The following is a 13,787-nucleotide window of genomic DNA, read 5'->3' as shown; positions in this document are numbered from 1 at the left end:
TGAAGTAGCCCTCTAAATGATAGGTCATGGCCTGTTTAAAAGCTCAGAGATTTGTTAATGTTCCCAGAACTTAGAGTCTATTAGATCAGACAACCTGAGCATGTACAAAACTGTAGGGGCTTTGGCTAGCTAATGTGCTTTGCTGGGTATATAAATATTTTAAAGAATATTCTTCGAAATGTAGTTTAAACAGAACACAGTGCGTTTGTGACATGATCCTACACAAATGTGGCTATATGTCAAGTTGAAAGGAAAAGAATGGGCTCTGTAGAGAGAGACTCCACAAGAGGAAATAAGTTTCCACTCTAAGCCGACTTTCATAATGCAATTAACTCCATTAGAGAGAATGGAATTTTGAATACTGTTCAAATTAAGGCAGTGCAGTTAGAAGCAATTCAGGAAGAATTAGCAGTGCCCTTCTGAAGAGAGCTACTGAATGAAACCTTGGAGGGTTTTCAGATTAAGCCATTTAATTGTTACTTTAGGAGCTCTGGACTTCGCCGAGACAGGAGTCCAGGTGTTAATACTGATTCTCCTCTGTTCTCTTCAGATAACACAACTGCATCTCAGAGCCAATTAAGACAAATCTTTGAAAGCCTTCTTCCCCCTTTTTAGTGTATCCTGGGAGGTTTGTTTTAATTGTAGACACCATGGGGGATCAGGGACATTATACACAGACATAGTATTGAATCTTGAGTTGAAAAGATAGCTATAGTACTCATCCACATTATTCTGCCTTAACTTTAAGATCATCTTTTTTTTGGTAGGCTGACACAGATTATATTCTTTTTATTCCCCTATTCATTTTAACAGGAGAACACTGTTTCAGTAACAAGTACTAATACAAATGGCATGACTCGTTAATGATTATTACATTTACAGGCCAAATTATATGCATGAATATACTACTATAAAAAGTCAAAAAATTCACAAGTATGTGTCACTCTTGTCCCTAAAGATAGTGCTCTCAACATATTGTCATGTAAATCATTCAAACTCCTTTTCTATGCAGGTGTATGTTTATTATGTGCCCATATCTGTTCTTTCATTCATTCCTTTATTCCTTCATCAAACACTTAGACTTACTGAGGTCTCCTATATGCCAGCTGCTAGTAGAGGGTCTCCCTGATGGGGTTTGCACTTTATTTTGGAAGACAGACAATATAATGCAATGTCATGTAAGCTGAAGCAGGTCCTATTCAAAGAAAATTAAACACGAATAACAGTAAAGATAATTCTTCTGGGGAAGGAAGTGCTATTTACAGCCAGTGGTTAGAGAATGCTCCTCCAAAGTAAGGACATTTAAACCAAGAGCTACAGGAGGTAAAGGGCGAAGCTGGGTAAGTGCAAAGTCCCTGTGGCAGGGATGAATGTAGCCTAATGAGATAGAAAATGATGGGGTGGCGGGGCTAAGCCAGATATTGGCTTTAAACCATGGAAAGTACTGTGACAGTGATATTGGATGGCTTACTTTTGGCTACTGTGCAATGAATTGGGGGACGGGGACAAAAGTAGAAGCAGGAAGACCAGTTTGTAGATTGAGACAATAGTGGTTGGAACACAGGGAGCTATGGGGGAGGTGAGCACTATATATTACCTAAATATAATGCTATATTTAGACAATGAAGCTATGGAGCCAGTGGATTCAATATTGGCACTGAGTGCGGGGGGAAGGGAGGAAAGCAAGGCCTCAGAGCTAACCCTAAGCTCTTAAGAAATTAAATAAATAATTATAGAATTTACTGAAATGAGGAAAATGAGTGTATTTAGGTTTGGGTCAGGAGGGGTAGAAATCAAGAGTCTGGTTTTGACCATGCTGTGTATAAAATGATTATTAGAAGTTGCTATGGACTAAATTGTGTCCCCCCAAAATTCAGGGGCCACATATGTTGAATCCCAATGTGAAGGTATTTAGAGATGGAGCCTTTGGGAAGCAATTAGATGAGGTCATGAGGATGAGTTCCTCATGGTGGGATTAGTGGTCTTATAGGAAGAGACACCAGAGAGCTTGCTCTCTCTCTCTGCACCAGCACTAACAAGAGTTCATGTGAGTAAACAGCAAGAAGACAGCCATCTACAAGCCAAGAAGAACACTCTCACCAGGAACCTGAATCAGCCAGCAATTTAATCTTGCACTTCCTAGCCTCCAAAATTGTGAGAAAAGAATTTGCTCTCCTTTAAGCCACTCAGTCTATGGTATTTAGTACTGGTAGCCTGAGCAGACTAATATAGTTGTGCAAGAAGAACTATCGAGTAGGCATTCGGAAATTGGAGTCTGATGCTCAGCATGGGGATTGGAGACAAAGATATAGATTTGGAAAGAGGCATTCAGATGGCATTTAAACCTGTGCTACTGGATAGGATTACCTCTTAGGTGAGTTTCTATATAGAAAGGTGAGTAGGGCCTAGGACTGGGATCTGGGATAGGCTAAGTTTCTACTTATAGATCTGAAGACAGAGAACTCAGCAAAGGAGAAAGAGAAGCAGTTAGTGACAGAAGAGTAAAATCAGAAGGCCTTGACCAGCGCTGGGAAGTACTTATGCAGAAAATAATCTGAGTACTGGAATTGTCGCGTTTTGAATTTTGATGGATACTGCGAGAATTCCCTCCAAAAAGATTCCACATTTTACAATCCAGCCAAAACTCTCTTAAGATCAGTCTGTAATTTTGTAGTGTGATTGTGTCTTTTGAACATGCCTGACTGTAATCTATGTTTGTCAAAAGTAACACCTGTTTGACAATATCTCTAATTTGGAGGTGTGTGTAAACTTCTGGGCTGGGGCAGAACACACACCCTATATTTTCATTTATACAGTTGTTTTCCTCATCACTGCTGTTATATAATAATAAGCATATAAAATTCCTTATTAAATAAACATGTGAAATAATGAGATTTGAATGTATTATAGAATAACTATCTGTTTAATATGGCTGTTACAATTTCTATTATTTATGTTTAGTATACACAAAAATGAACTGTATTTGCTCTATTATCTGACACAACTAATTCTGGCTACAACAGTTACATTCTAATACTGGACTTCCTTCTCTGTTAGGATCTAATAATGGTGACCTCCTTTTAGTAGGCAGTTTGGCGTAAATACTGGATGCTGACTAAGATAACTAGATATCTCACTGTGAGACATCATTCTGTTTCAGAAAATTATTCTGGGCTCTGCATTCTTGCTAAGTAAACATATAACAAAGCCTCACCAAGACCTTACTTTTCACTTTTCAATCACTATCCTATTGCTAGTAATTAGGGAAGAGTCAAGTTTCAGTAAAATCTTGCTTTTAAATCTGCCTGAAATCACATCATTTGCAGCAAGTGAAATAAATATTGACTCACAAAGTTGTGGGAGGACATTTCACTTTGGATACATTGTTATTTGCTTGTTGCTTCAAGCATTCCCATATCCTGCTCCTCAGAAATAGTTTTAAATGCATCATACCATTTACTGCTAATGATAGCACTCCAACACTTTTTTTTCATTGGAAGAATGGAATCTATTAATGTTAATTTTTTCTACTTCTCAGCATTTACCAAGCATTTGTATCTCTATCACTTATGTTTAAAAGTATTACTTTGGATAAATTAATTAGGATCACATTTTGGTTGATTATTTCCTAACAATCCTTTTTGACATTCAAGATATTTTAATAAATGTCAAAATGTCAGCTAAAATTCTTTGATATTTGGCTTTTGAATAATATTTCACTTGGATTATTAAAATTAATGACATCTAATTGTTTCTTCCACCTCTGCCCTGGATATTATAAATTTTCATCTTCTCTCTGTTGGTTCACACACTTGGGAGCTTCCTGGGTGAAATCTGAAACTGGCCGCCATAGAGGAGGGCAAGGAGGGACTGAAGAAAGAGGCAGGCCACTCCAGATTGATAGGTAGAAGGTTTAACAAACAAGGGGACTTACACAAGAGGCCTGTCTTGGGTGGCTGAAGGATGAGTAGATCTCTGCATCTGCCCACCAGAATCTTAGAGGCATTAACTGGGGTCAGTCAAATATTCAGTCCAGATAGTTTCAACAATACCTTACTTTCTCACGGCTGCGTTCCTGAAACAGCTCCTGGTGTGGGAATGGTGGGCAGCATGTACGTTCCAAAGACAGGTGAGGTGGTAAGAAACGTCCAAGTGCCCAGGTCCAGCTTGCAGGTCAATGAGCAGTCATGCCCTCTCAATGACCTCCTCCAAAACTCTAAAACCTTGATCCAACATTTATTTTCCTTTCTCTTTCTAATGATTTCCACCTCATCTATTCACATGTTCAAGTCTCCAGAAAAAACACAATCCCACAAACTTCCCTTGACTCTCTACTCTCTCTCTAGCTACCTCCTAGTCTCCTCTTTGCTTGACTTGTAAATCTTGAAAGATAATGGTAAAATTTTCATCAATCTAAACTTCACTGATTCTTTAAATTACCAGAAACATCCATGCCTGTCTATTGAAAGTGTTCTTGCCAAAAATAAGTGGAATTTTTTTTTTTAGGTAAGTGACCTGAGGACTATTTCCATCCCAGCATGTCAAGTAAATTCAAGCACACAACAAATCCTGGCCATTACATATTTTCATCTAACCCAGCAGGCCAGCAGTGGCTGTAGTTAATCTCTAACAATCTAGCTTGCTATATGGTCATAGAAGTTTAAAAGGAGAAAGACTTGACCATTAGTGAGTATTGTCTATGAAGTAATATACTAAATCAAGAGAAGAAACCAAGAACCAAAAAGTAACCTGCCCTAAAGTGCCCACAGAATAATTCTAAAAATTTGGATTCAAACCATTGTCTGACTCCCAAGTTTTGATCTTTCCAAATCATGCAGACAATGAATCAAGACTTTCATCTTTGCACGGAGAAAAACATTCTTTGTATGCTATAATAATTTTCCAGCAAATAGGATTTATAGAACCCACTGATTATATGGCACACTTAAGGCATAATCAATCATACTTGCCACTAGCATAGTATTTTGTGGATAAGTCTATATTCACAACCTACTATGCCCTAATGCTTAACTACTACTTTGTACTTGGAACTAAGTATGCATCATTCAGCCATCTGAATGCATAGATTTAGGAGTTAATATATAAGCTCTGTATTTCTCTAATGAGTACCTGTGCACAAATTGTGGCCTCACCTTCTCTCACTAGAATCTTCGCACATACATGCATGAGATGTACATATTTTAAGAAGAATTTTACATTGTTCAATAACATACTCCTCATATTCCCTTATACTCAAGGTAATATAAATGCATTTATAGCGTAATGACTTATTCACAGAGCAAGGGTTATGAAAGAATACCATAGCCCTTTATTTAAAAAAATAACTGAGGCACACTGAAGATTTAATTGATCCCTTGATACCATGAGCTGTAACATGATAAAGTGATAGAAATGTGAATGAAGCTAAACTCATAAAAATAGTAAACCTAGGCCCTGTTTTCAATAGGTTAACAAGTGCTTATTAAATTATGAAATAATGAATAATTGAATAAATGAATTCTTAGAACATTTATCCAAGATCTCACAAAAAGTAGAATAACATTATGTGAAGTTCATCTGCTATTTGATTTTTCAATAGTCATAACTTTCTCCTAGCCTTTTTTAAAATGTTACTCCATAGTATTAGTCATCTTATCACATGATGCTTAAAAATAACTTTAAGTAACTACTACTGACATTCAACACAGGCAGCATTATGCACATTCACACACACACACATTTTCCTTTTAAAATTTCGTGATGACATATGACCCTTTTAGCACAGTAATTCACAAAAAAAAAATGCAATTGCCTTCAAGCCAAAAGTTAAAACGCTTTTAAAAGCTATAAAAATGTAAATTGTTCAATTATCATGTATTAGCAAAGTAAAAGGAAAAGTTCCCAGTACAAATAATAAATTTTCATTTCTTATTTAATGAGTAAGTTTATTTTCTTTTTCTCCATATAAATTGAGCCTATTCATAAAAATAAGACTCAATATTTGTTAAACAGAAAAGGAGAAATAATTTTCACACGTAATATAAATAGAATCATGAATTGATGCCACATTATAATCAAAATGTTATCTATTGATGTGGTAATGCTGACATGGTAATACAGGACATAATTACTTTAAAAACAGCTATAATTTGTTAAAAGACTAAAGGAATAGTATCTTACCTTAAATGAGACATCTGTAATCACACTTTTCCTTTGGAAGTATGAAGACATTTATGACAGAGTCTACTAGGATGTTAATTTATTGTACAAGTCCTTAGATTTGATATTTTTACATGAAAACATGGCTCACTTCTGAAGAGAACCATCACTGTATGCATCCTCCTATCACAATTATTTGATAGATTTAATGATGTGACATCTAAAAGGCATAGGTGTGAAAACACAGTAATATTTCACATTTCATGTAAGAACAGTTTAAGCAGACTATTTGCAGTTCCATTTCATCAGCACGAGGGGTTTGATGTTCATCACAGTGCATTTTAAGGGGTAGGAGTGACAGATATTCTTATCAACCACAAAATGATAAAACCTAAATGATAAATCCTTGATTGATTTCAACCAATATCACAGGCTATTACATGAAATACGTTCTGCCAAAATACCAGATGCGAAAGATGCTCAGTCTTAGGAGATCAGTTTAGTGCTCCGTCCTTAAAGGATGCAGTCATATTGAGGTATAAGTCTGTCACATGAAGCATTAACAGGGATTTTTTCCATAAACTAAGCAGTTTTTTTGCTCCGATGAGAACTTAATATCATCCCACATGTAGGACAAATGACAGCTCCCTCCCGTAATAATTCAGCTCCCCCTTTTTGTGGGAATTATCTAAAATGATCAAATCACTAAGCAGATCAGTGGAAGGAATGAGATCCAGCAGGAAAAAAGCATTCTTGGCTTGAAAACTTCCCCCTACTGCTTGAAAATGGTATACAGGAGAAGTTACGAATCCAGAAACTGGAGATTTGCTGAACACAACACAAGAGAAATTTTTTTTTTTTAAATGGGGAAGAGACTTAACAATGGCAGAATTAAACTTGGAAGTTAGTTTTTGAAATAAAAGCTTTTAATGAAGGAAAATATATTTCATTTTGGAATTGAATTCAAGTTAATATGAAACCTCTTTTTAGTCCAGTAGTTTCTATAGCAGGTGGAGGAATGGAATCGTCCCTAGATCTTCTTACTGAATAAGCTGATGAGCCAGTTAGTGAAATTAGTTAAGTGGAAGCTCCTACTTTGTGTGTGGCAACGCTCTCGAGCAGTCAAAAACAATTAGTCAATCAACTGCTTATGACTTGGAAAGAGTAACCACCTGCCTTTCTTCTGAAGAGAACTTCTGCTGGAATCATGGAAATATTTACGATAAAAACCTATTCAGTTAAATTCCTTTCTAGAAATAATAATGCAGACATAGAAGTTGACATGATTCTCAAATTGCCTAGGATAATTAATGAATAAGTGATGCCATTTAATGAGGCTCAATATTTCTGTACCATTGTGTGTCTGGGTGCTATTTTATAAATCTTAAAACTAATCAAGTGTGCTGCAAAGAGATGCAAACTAATATCTGCTTGACATGGTTAGATTTCCATGTTTTGATCATGTATAGTGTAATCTGAAACTGTAAACATTTTCAGAAGCTACTCTATTTAATTTTTTTTCCTCCTCAGTATGTAAGGTAATTTTCTAGCTGAGCAGTTTGTGAATGAGCTTCAAAATACCTGATGAGAAATTGAGAATCATGACATGGTCACAGAATCAGCCAAAAGTATGTCAGTTCCCTCCCCAGAGAGTACAGAGAAATATGTCTATGAGAGACATCAAGCTCCCTGAACTACACAGTGTCTGAAACGACTGTGATGCCCATGGAGAGAGAAACAACTGATGATGTTTAAAAAGAAAGTGCTTGTAAAATGCTGAAAGTCTCCTTGAAAAATGATTTACTAGCATGCCCTATCTTGCACATATGTCTTCCTTTTTAAATGTGCCACCAAATGATTAATACCCTTAAGATAATTTTGAAAAGCATATTATATAACCCGCAGCAGAGCTGGTAATCTGTACCTCTTCCACTTGTCCCAAATTAGTTTTGTGGTAGGGAACTCATATAGCTGTACACCGAGAGCGAGGATAGCTATTAAAACAGTTCAATTGGTTTACGGTTGTATTTTTTAATGAAGAATGAAGTTTTAAAATGTACATATCTTAATAAAAATCAGTGGAGAAGGGTGTAGCGGTGTTACCCTATATTAACAAAAATCAGTGGAGATGGGTATTTACAGAAGCTGTTTGGAAATAAGGTATTAATTATTTTGTGTAAAACTGGCTATCAATAAAGCCATTTAGAACCTAACCAATTGAGCATCTAGCACACATAATTATTTTCATTTGAAAATTCAGCCGTGCGAAGTAAGGTATACTAGTGGTTAAAACATTTCTTTCCCTCCCCTTTTAATTTAACCTCTCGCTCTGGAGACTGGAGACTTGTTTAGAACTTATCGAAGTTTCCCAAAGCAAAACCACGCACCAGTTCCTAATTCAGGTGCCAGATCTGTGTGCAGCCTCGCTCAGCTTCTGACTATGCCAGGCAACACTTTATTAATCATGGATGAATTTCTGTGCATGTGCCCTGGAGCGATCACACACGATGCAATCCCAGTCAAAAAAGGATGCCTTACCTGGTGGCAGACACGGCAGCTGCAGGAGCAGCAGCAGAGACGGCAGCAGCAGGATGCAACAACCCCGGCTCGCACGGAAGGTGAGACCTTTCTCTTTCTCTCCCTCTTGTTTTCCTTCTAAATCACTGTAGCAACAAACTGCCTTGCATTTTGTCCCCGTTTATTCATAGAAGGTTCTCCAAGCTGGGCAGCCAGCAGACACCACTTTCTTCCTGGAAGAGGCTGCCTCTCTTCTCAGAAACGCTTGGACCCCTCTCTGTGGCTCCCTCCACGTTTACCCTTCAGATCAATAATCCTCTCCGAGCGGCTGGAGCTCAACTGCAGCGGAGAGCGGCCAGCCAATGGGGGCCCAGGATTCCCTCCCAGTCATCTCCCCGCCCTCAAAACAAAACACAGCGTGCCTTTGACACATCATCGAGTTGTGAAAAGTAATTGAATCCTATATTTGAAATTTATCTTGTTTGTTCTTTTCCCCCCTAGTGTTCGCTGTAGAATGCTTTGAATGAATCGAAGGACTGCACAGCTCTCAGAACACTCGTTAAAGGATCTTAGGAGTGAGTGAAGATCCGGGCTGGAAAAGTGAGAGCACCTGGCTTAGGTAGCGCCTGGAGCTGGTGTGTAAATGCTCAAGGACTGTGGAAAATCAGAGAACTATCAGCTGGGAGGCAGAAGGCTTGGGTTCTAGTCCTCACTCCACCTACCTAAGTAGCTTGATTCTTTTCTCTTGGGGAACAAGAAAATCAAGTCCATTTTACTTGAAAGTTGTCTTACTCTCTAAATTTTGTCGGAACAAGAATCAGCTGCTAAGTGATGCTATCTACCTTATTCAAGCAATTTCTTCTAGTTTATTTACCTGTGTCTATTGAACTTGATCCAGATTCTACAGGCAACTGAAAAGTGTTCAGACTATATAAATTTGTCTCGTTTGTTTAATTTTGGCGTATTTATTTATTGTAAGATTTTTTAAATTAATATAAATTTCTCTTAGTGAGGGAGTTTGTTAGCGATTACTTGCAACTTTACAGAGTACTATAATGATCAAAAAAATCTTATAATGAAGAGTAACACTGTTGTAAACAATAATATTACTTCCTCTAAATTCCAAAACCACCAAGCATGCTTTATCCATGGTGATCTTTCTTTATATTTCTGTTTGTTCACAACCTCTGGAGTTCCCCCAGGTGAAATTTGAAACTGGCCCAGTGCACTTAGGGCAAGGAGAGACGGGAAAAGAGAGGCAGGCCACTCCAGATTGGTGGGTGGCAGGTTTAATGAGGAAGGGAACTTACCACCCACTCGACTGCTAGAATCTTAAAAGTTTATATAGAGGCCTTAACGGAGTTCAATCACATACACAGTTCAAATGGTCGTAATAAGGTATTACTCTCAAGGCTGCAACCTTGAAGTGGCTCCCAGTATGGAACAGAGACCAACTGTATGTTTCAAGTACAGAGGAGGCAGATAAGGAGCCTCTAATCCTTGAGATCCAGCTCACGGGTCAATTGGCGGTCACGTTCACTCAATGAGCTCCAACAATTTCACTGTTGAAGTGCTAAGTATTGAGTAAAAATTTACTTAAAAAAGTTCATCAGGAAATCATTTATTTTCTCTCCAAGAATCTAAGTGACTTTATCATTTATATGTCAAAGAATGCAGCAATATTTGAGATCATCCATTTAACCTAAGTATATAAAAAATCTCAGGAGTACAAAATGTCTGTGCAGTTTTAAATATTATACATAAGTACAGGTAGGATTGGTAGCTTGAACAACTACACAAATAAGAATCTTTTCGATGTCACTGTTGAATAAGAATAAAATAAATGTGTCTTTCTGAAATCTTTTTCTTCCACTGAAGTAACACAAATGGGTTGATGCATTTGGTGTAGCCAAGCTTTGTGCATCGTGACAAGTTGAAATAGCTTGGGGAGACTTTAAAAACAAAACAATTTTGTTACCTGTCCATCATATGAAGGAGGCATGGAAAAGCCTAATACTTACAGCACTGTATGCTGTGTCGCTATAAAAAGGTGAATGATAACTTTGTTGTAACTCACTCCTGTAGGCAAGAAAATTTTATTCAGGGCATTCTCCGGCTAAGTGTAGTCACCAGGCTCTCATGAAGAAAGGAATATGCTAATGAAATGAAAATAATAAACATTGTTTATTTCTTTCATAATAAAATGTATTCAATTCTTTGAATTCATTTGTTAATCACAAATAACAAGCCATTGACTACAGAATATTGTCTTTGTTCTATTGGTCAACAGTTTTTGCACGTGTGGTCCCAAGACCAGTAGCAAAAGCATTACCTGGGAACTTAAGGAAAAGGCAAATTCTCAGGCCTTTCCTCATTCCTATTGAATCAGAAACTCTAATAAGAGTGGTATCCACAATTCCATGTTTTAATATCCCTTCTGATGATTCCAAGGCACCCTCAAGTTTGAGTCATTGCTTAAGGAAGGGGTCTGCGAGCTACTGCAGCACAACAGTACCTAATTTTGTAAACAATGTTTTATTGGAGCACAGTCATACCTATTCTTCCCGTATTTTCTATGATTTCTTTTGCACCACATTGGCAGAGTTAAGTAGTTGACACAAAGACCTCGGACCTGAAGCCTAAAATGTTTACTGTCTGTCTCTTTAAGAAAAATCTGCCAACCCTTGCCTAGGGCATTATAAGATGTGCCATATAATTAGTACAGATGGCAAGAGTTGAGAAAGAAGTGACATTTGAAGATGGGGTGGACACAACTGGATTTATGAAATCAATGGGATTTGGAATAGAGTGAAAACGATGATGTGGGAAATTATATTAGTGTGCTTTTTACAGATTTTTACTGTTCTACCCTGGGGAAGCAATTTACTTCTTTCCAGTTTTGGTATATGACTGGCTTTGAAAGATGAATGAAAGAGAACATTATCATTTCCAAGTAGAATATTGAAGAACAAATATAAGGTTGTACCCACTTCATATAGAGGCTTTCCTATCAGCCTGGTCTGTTGAATGAAGAGAACACTGGAGTCTTAGCTGTCCTAAAATTGAAACTGTAGCTTAAAAGGGTAATAAAGCTTTCATTTGTAAGTTACTGAAATTTGGGAGAGTATGTTGCCACCCAAGAACCTAATCTAACCTGACTAAAACAAATAAGTAGAATTAAAGGAATTAGAGGTAAGAAACCAGTGCTAAAGCAAAAGTGATGACTGGGACAAGGTATTTAATGGGAAACTCAAAATCATTTTGAGGAAAGAACAGTAATTCTTTAGCAATGGGGAGCCATGGAAGGCTGTTTAGAAAAGGAATGACATCATCAAAATTATAAGAAGATTACTCTGTTGGCAAGGGAGAGAGAGAAAGACAGTAAACAAAAGAAAATTCATCACAAGGCTGTGAAACATTAAAGCATGATGTAATATGGGCCAGAACTCAAGCACTGTCACCCTTGTACCTACATTCAATGACTCAACAAGTTCCATCAACTAGACTTCCTAAATACCATTAAAAGCGTCGTTTCATCATTTATTTTATCCACAATTGTCATTGTCTTGATTCAGGCTTTCACCTGTCTTCCTTGGAAGTTTGTAGCCATCTCTTAATGAGCACCTCTGTATCCTCGACATGTCTATTATTGGTCAAGTATAGTTTTGCCTCACAACATTTCCAATCTTACAGAAGAGGATGAGGAGACACAGAAACCAGGAGATCCTTGTTCAAGCAACAAAAAGAATAACTTGGGCTCAAAAGTGACAAACATCGCTTCTGTTTATATTTCCTTGGCCAAATAAAATCAGACACATTGCTAAGGGTGATGTCAATGTGACAGAGACATATAACCTTCCTAGAGGAAGAGAAACATTGGAGAATAGTATGATCTACCACATTCTCCTCTGATACTAAAACTAAAAGATGAGGTTGCCTACCAGGTGGATAGAGATCATATTTTCTTTACCTTTGTTTTGCCATTTCATATCTTGTACTTATTGTTAAACTGAAACAATTTCAAACAAACAAGACGAATATAAGAAATTGCATAAGAATAATTGAGATTTTATTAAATGTGGGTGCAGACAGTAGAGAGAAGGAAAAAAAATCAGTGCTCATTGTTTTAAATCTGGGAGATTATGCATCCTTGCTGGTATTCTCTTTAGAGGATGAATCAAAGGCCCGTGAGCACGTAGTTTACGTACCAGGTGATCTCCAGAACCAGTGCAAAGGGGCCTGATCAAAGTGGCAGCTGTGTATAACATGGCTTGGTTCCACAGGGATTTCCAGAGAAGTATACAGAATACCTCCAAGAATTTTCCAATCAAAAGGCTAGAAGCTTCCTCCTTTTATTGATCTAGGCTGATACATACACATGTAGACACAGTGACTCCCATCATTCTTTTCAGTGTAAAAGGAGCCTGTCCTCAGCAAGGACAAGCTGTGCTCACTTGAGGGATTCACCTTGAGTAAAAAAGTGGATCACAACCACATGGGTCAGTGCCTCTCAGCTGCAACTGAAATCAGGGGGTCCAAAAAAAGTGTAAGCTTCTCGTCTGATATCCTAAGATAACAGTTACGTCAATAACAAAGGGCAAAAGGAGAAAGTAAACTTATAAAAATGTCGTGTCAAATATTCTGGGATTCAGATCAAAGCAGAAGACCCAGATTGTCCAGGGTGAGCTGATGATTCAAAATAACTGGACAGAGCCTACTGCCAGAGAATGTAGCAGGAAATAAGAGATTTGACTAGTCATCCAATAACAATAATAAAACACTACAACAATTATTACTAATAATAAATGGGCTAATATTTACTAAGCACTTACTAGATGTCAGGCATATTATTTCACTATATGTTTCACTTATTATATCACTTATGTCAGGTTAAATATTTCACTTATATTTTCATAGTGCGTGTGAAGGTGGTAATATTATTTTCTCCAGTTTACAAATGAGAAAACAAAGTCATGGAGAAGTTAAATAACCTATAATGGTCATAAACAGAGTAATCAGTGGAGTCAGGATTTGAATCATGGCAGTTGAACTCCAGAGCTCATTTTCATAATCACTAAACTCTAATGCTTGCCTCTAATATTTCTTTATTG

General features: G+C 37.2%; 1 protein-coding gene and 1 long non-coding RNA gene across 7 annotated transcripts in view; one reads left to right on the top strand and one right to left on the bottom strand.

Moving 5' to 3' along the window:
* Positions 1 to 9,342, bottom strand: part of CDH12 (cadherin 12) — a 936,971-nt gene extending 927,629 nt beyond the window's left edge. Inside the window, exon 1 of one of the 6 annotated variants that reach the window (XM_070587153.1) lies at positions 8,698 to 9,342. The gene's annotated coding sequence lies outside the window, so the exon portion shown is untranslated. The remainder of the gene's footprint in view (positions 1 to 8,697) is intronic. The other 5 variants (XM_070587154.1, XM_070587157.1, XM_070587155.1 and 2 more) reach the window with 5 other exon arrangements.
* Positions 8,576 to 10,898, top strand: LOC139077856 (uncharacterized). Its single transcript, XR_011530443.1, has 2 exons — positions 8,576 to 8,777; positions 9,178 to 10,898. It is a non-coding gene; the product is annotated as an uncharacterized lncRNA (long non-coding RNA).
* The last annotated feature ends 2,889 nt before the right edge of the window (positions 10,899 to 13,787 follow it).

Source organism: Equus przewalskii, chromosome 20 (genome assembly GCF_037783145.1).
Source record: "Equus przewalskii isolate Varuska chromosome 20, EquPr2, whole genome shotgun sequence".
In the NCBI taxonomy this organism is placed as follows: domain Eukaryota; kingdom Metazoa; phylum Chordata; class Mammalia; order Perissodactyla; family Equidae; genus Equus; species Equus przewalskii.
The sequence above is the reverse complement of the archived record's forward strand: the minus strand, read 5'-3'. Positions and strand labels throughout refer to the sequence as shown.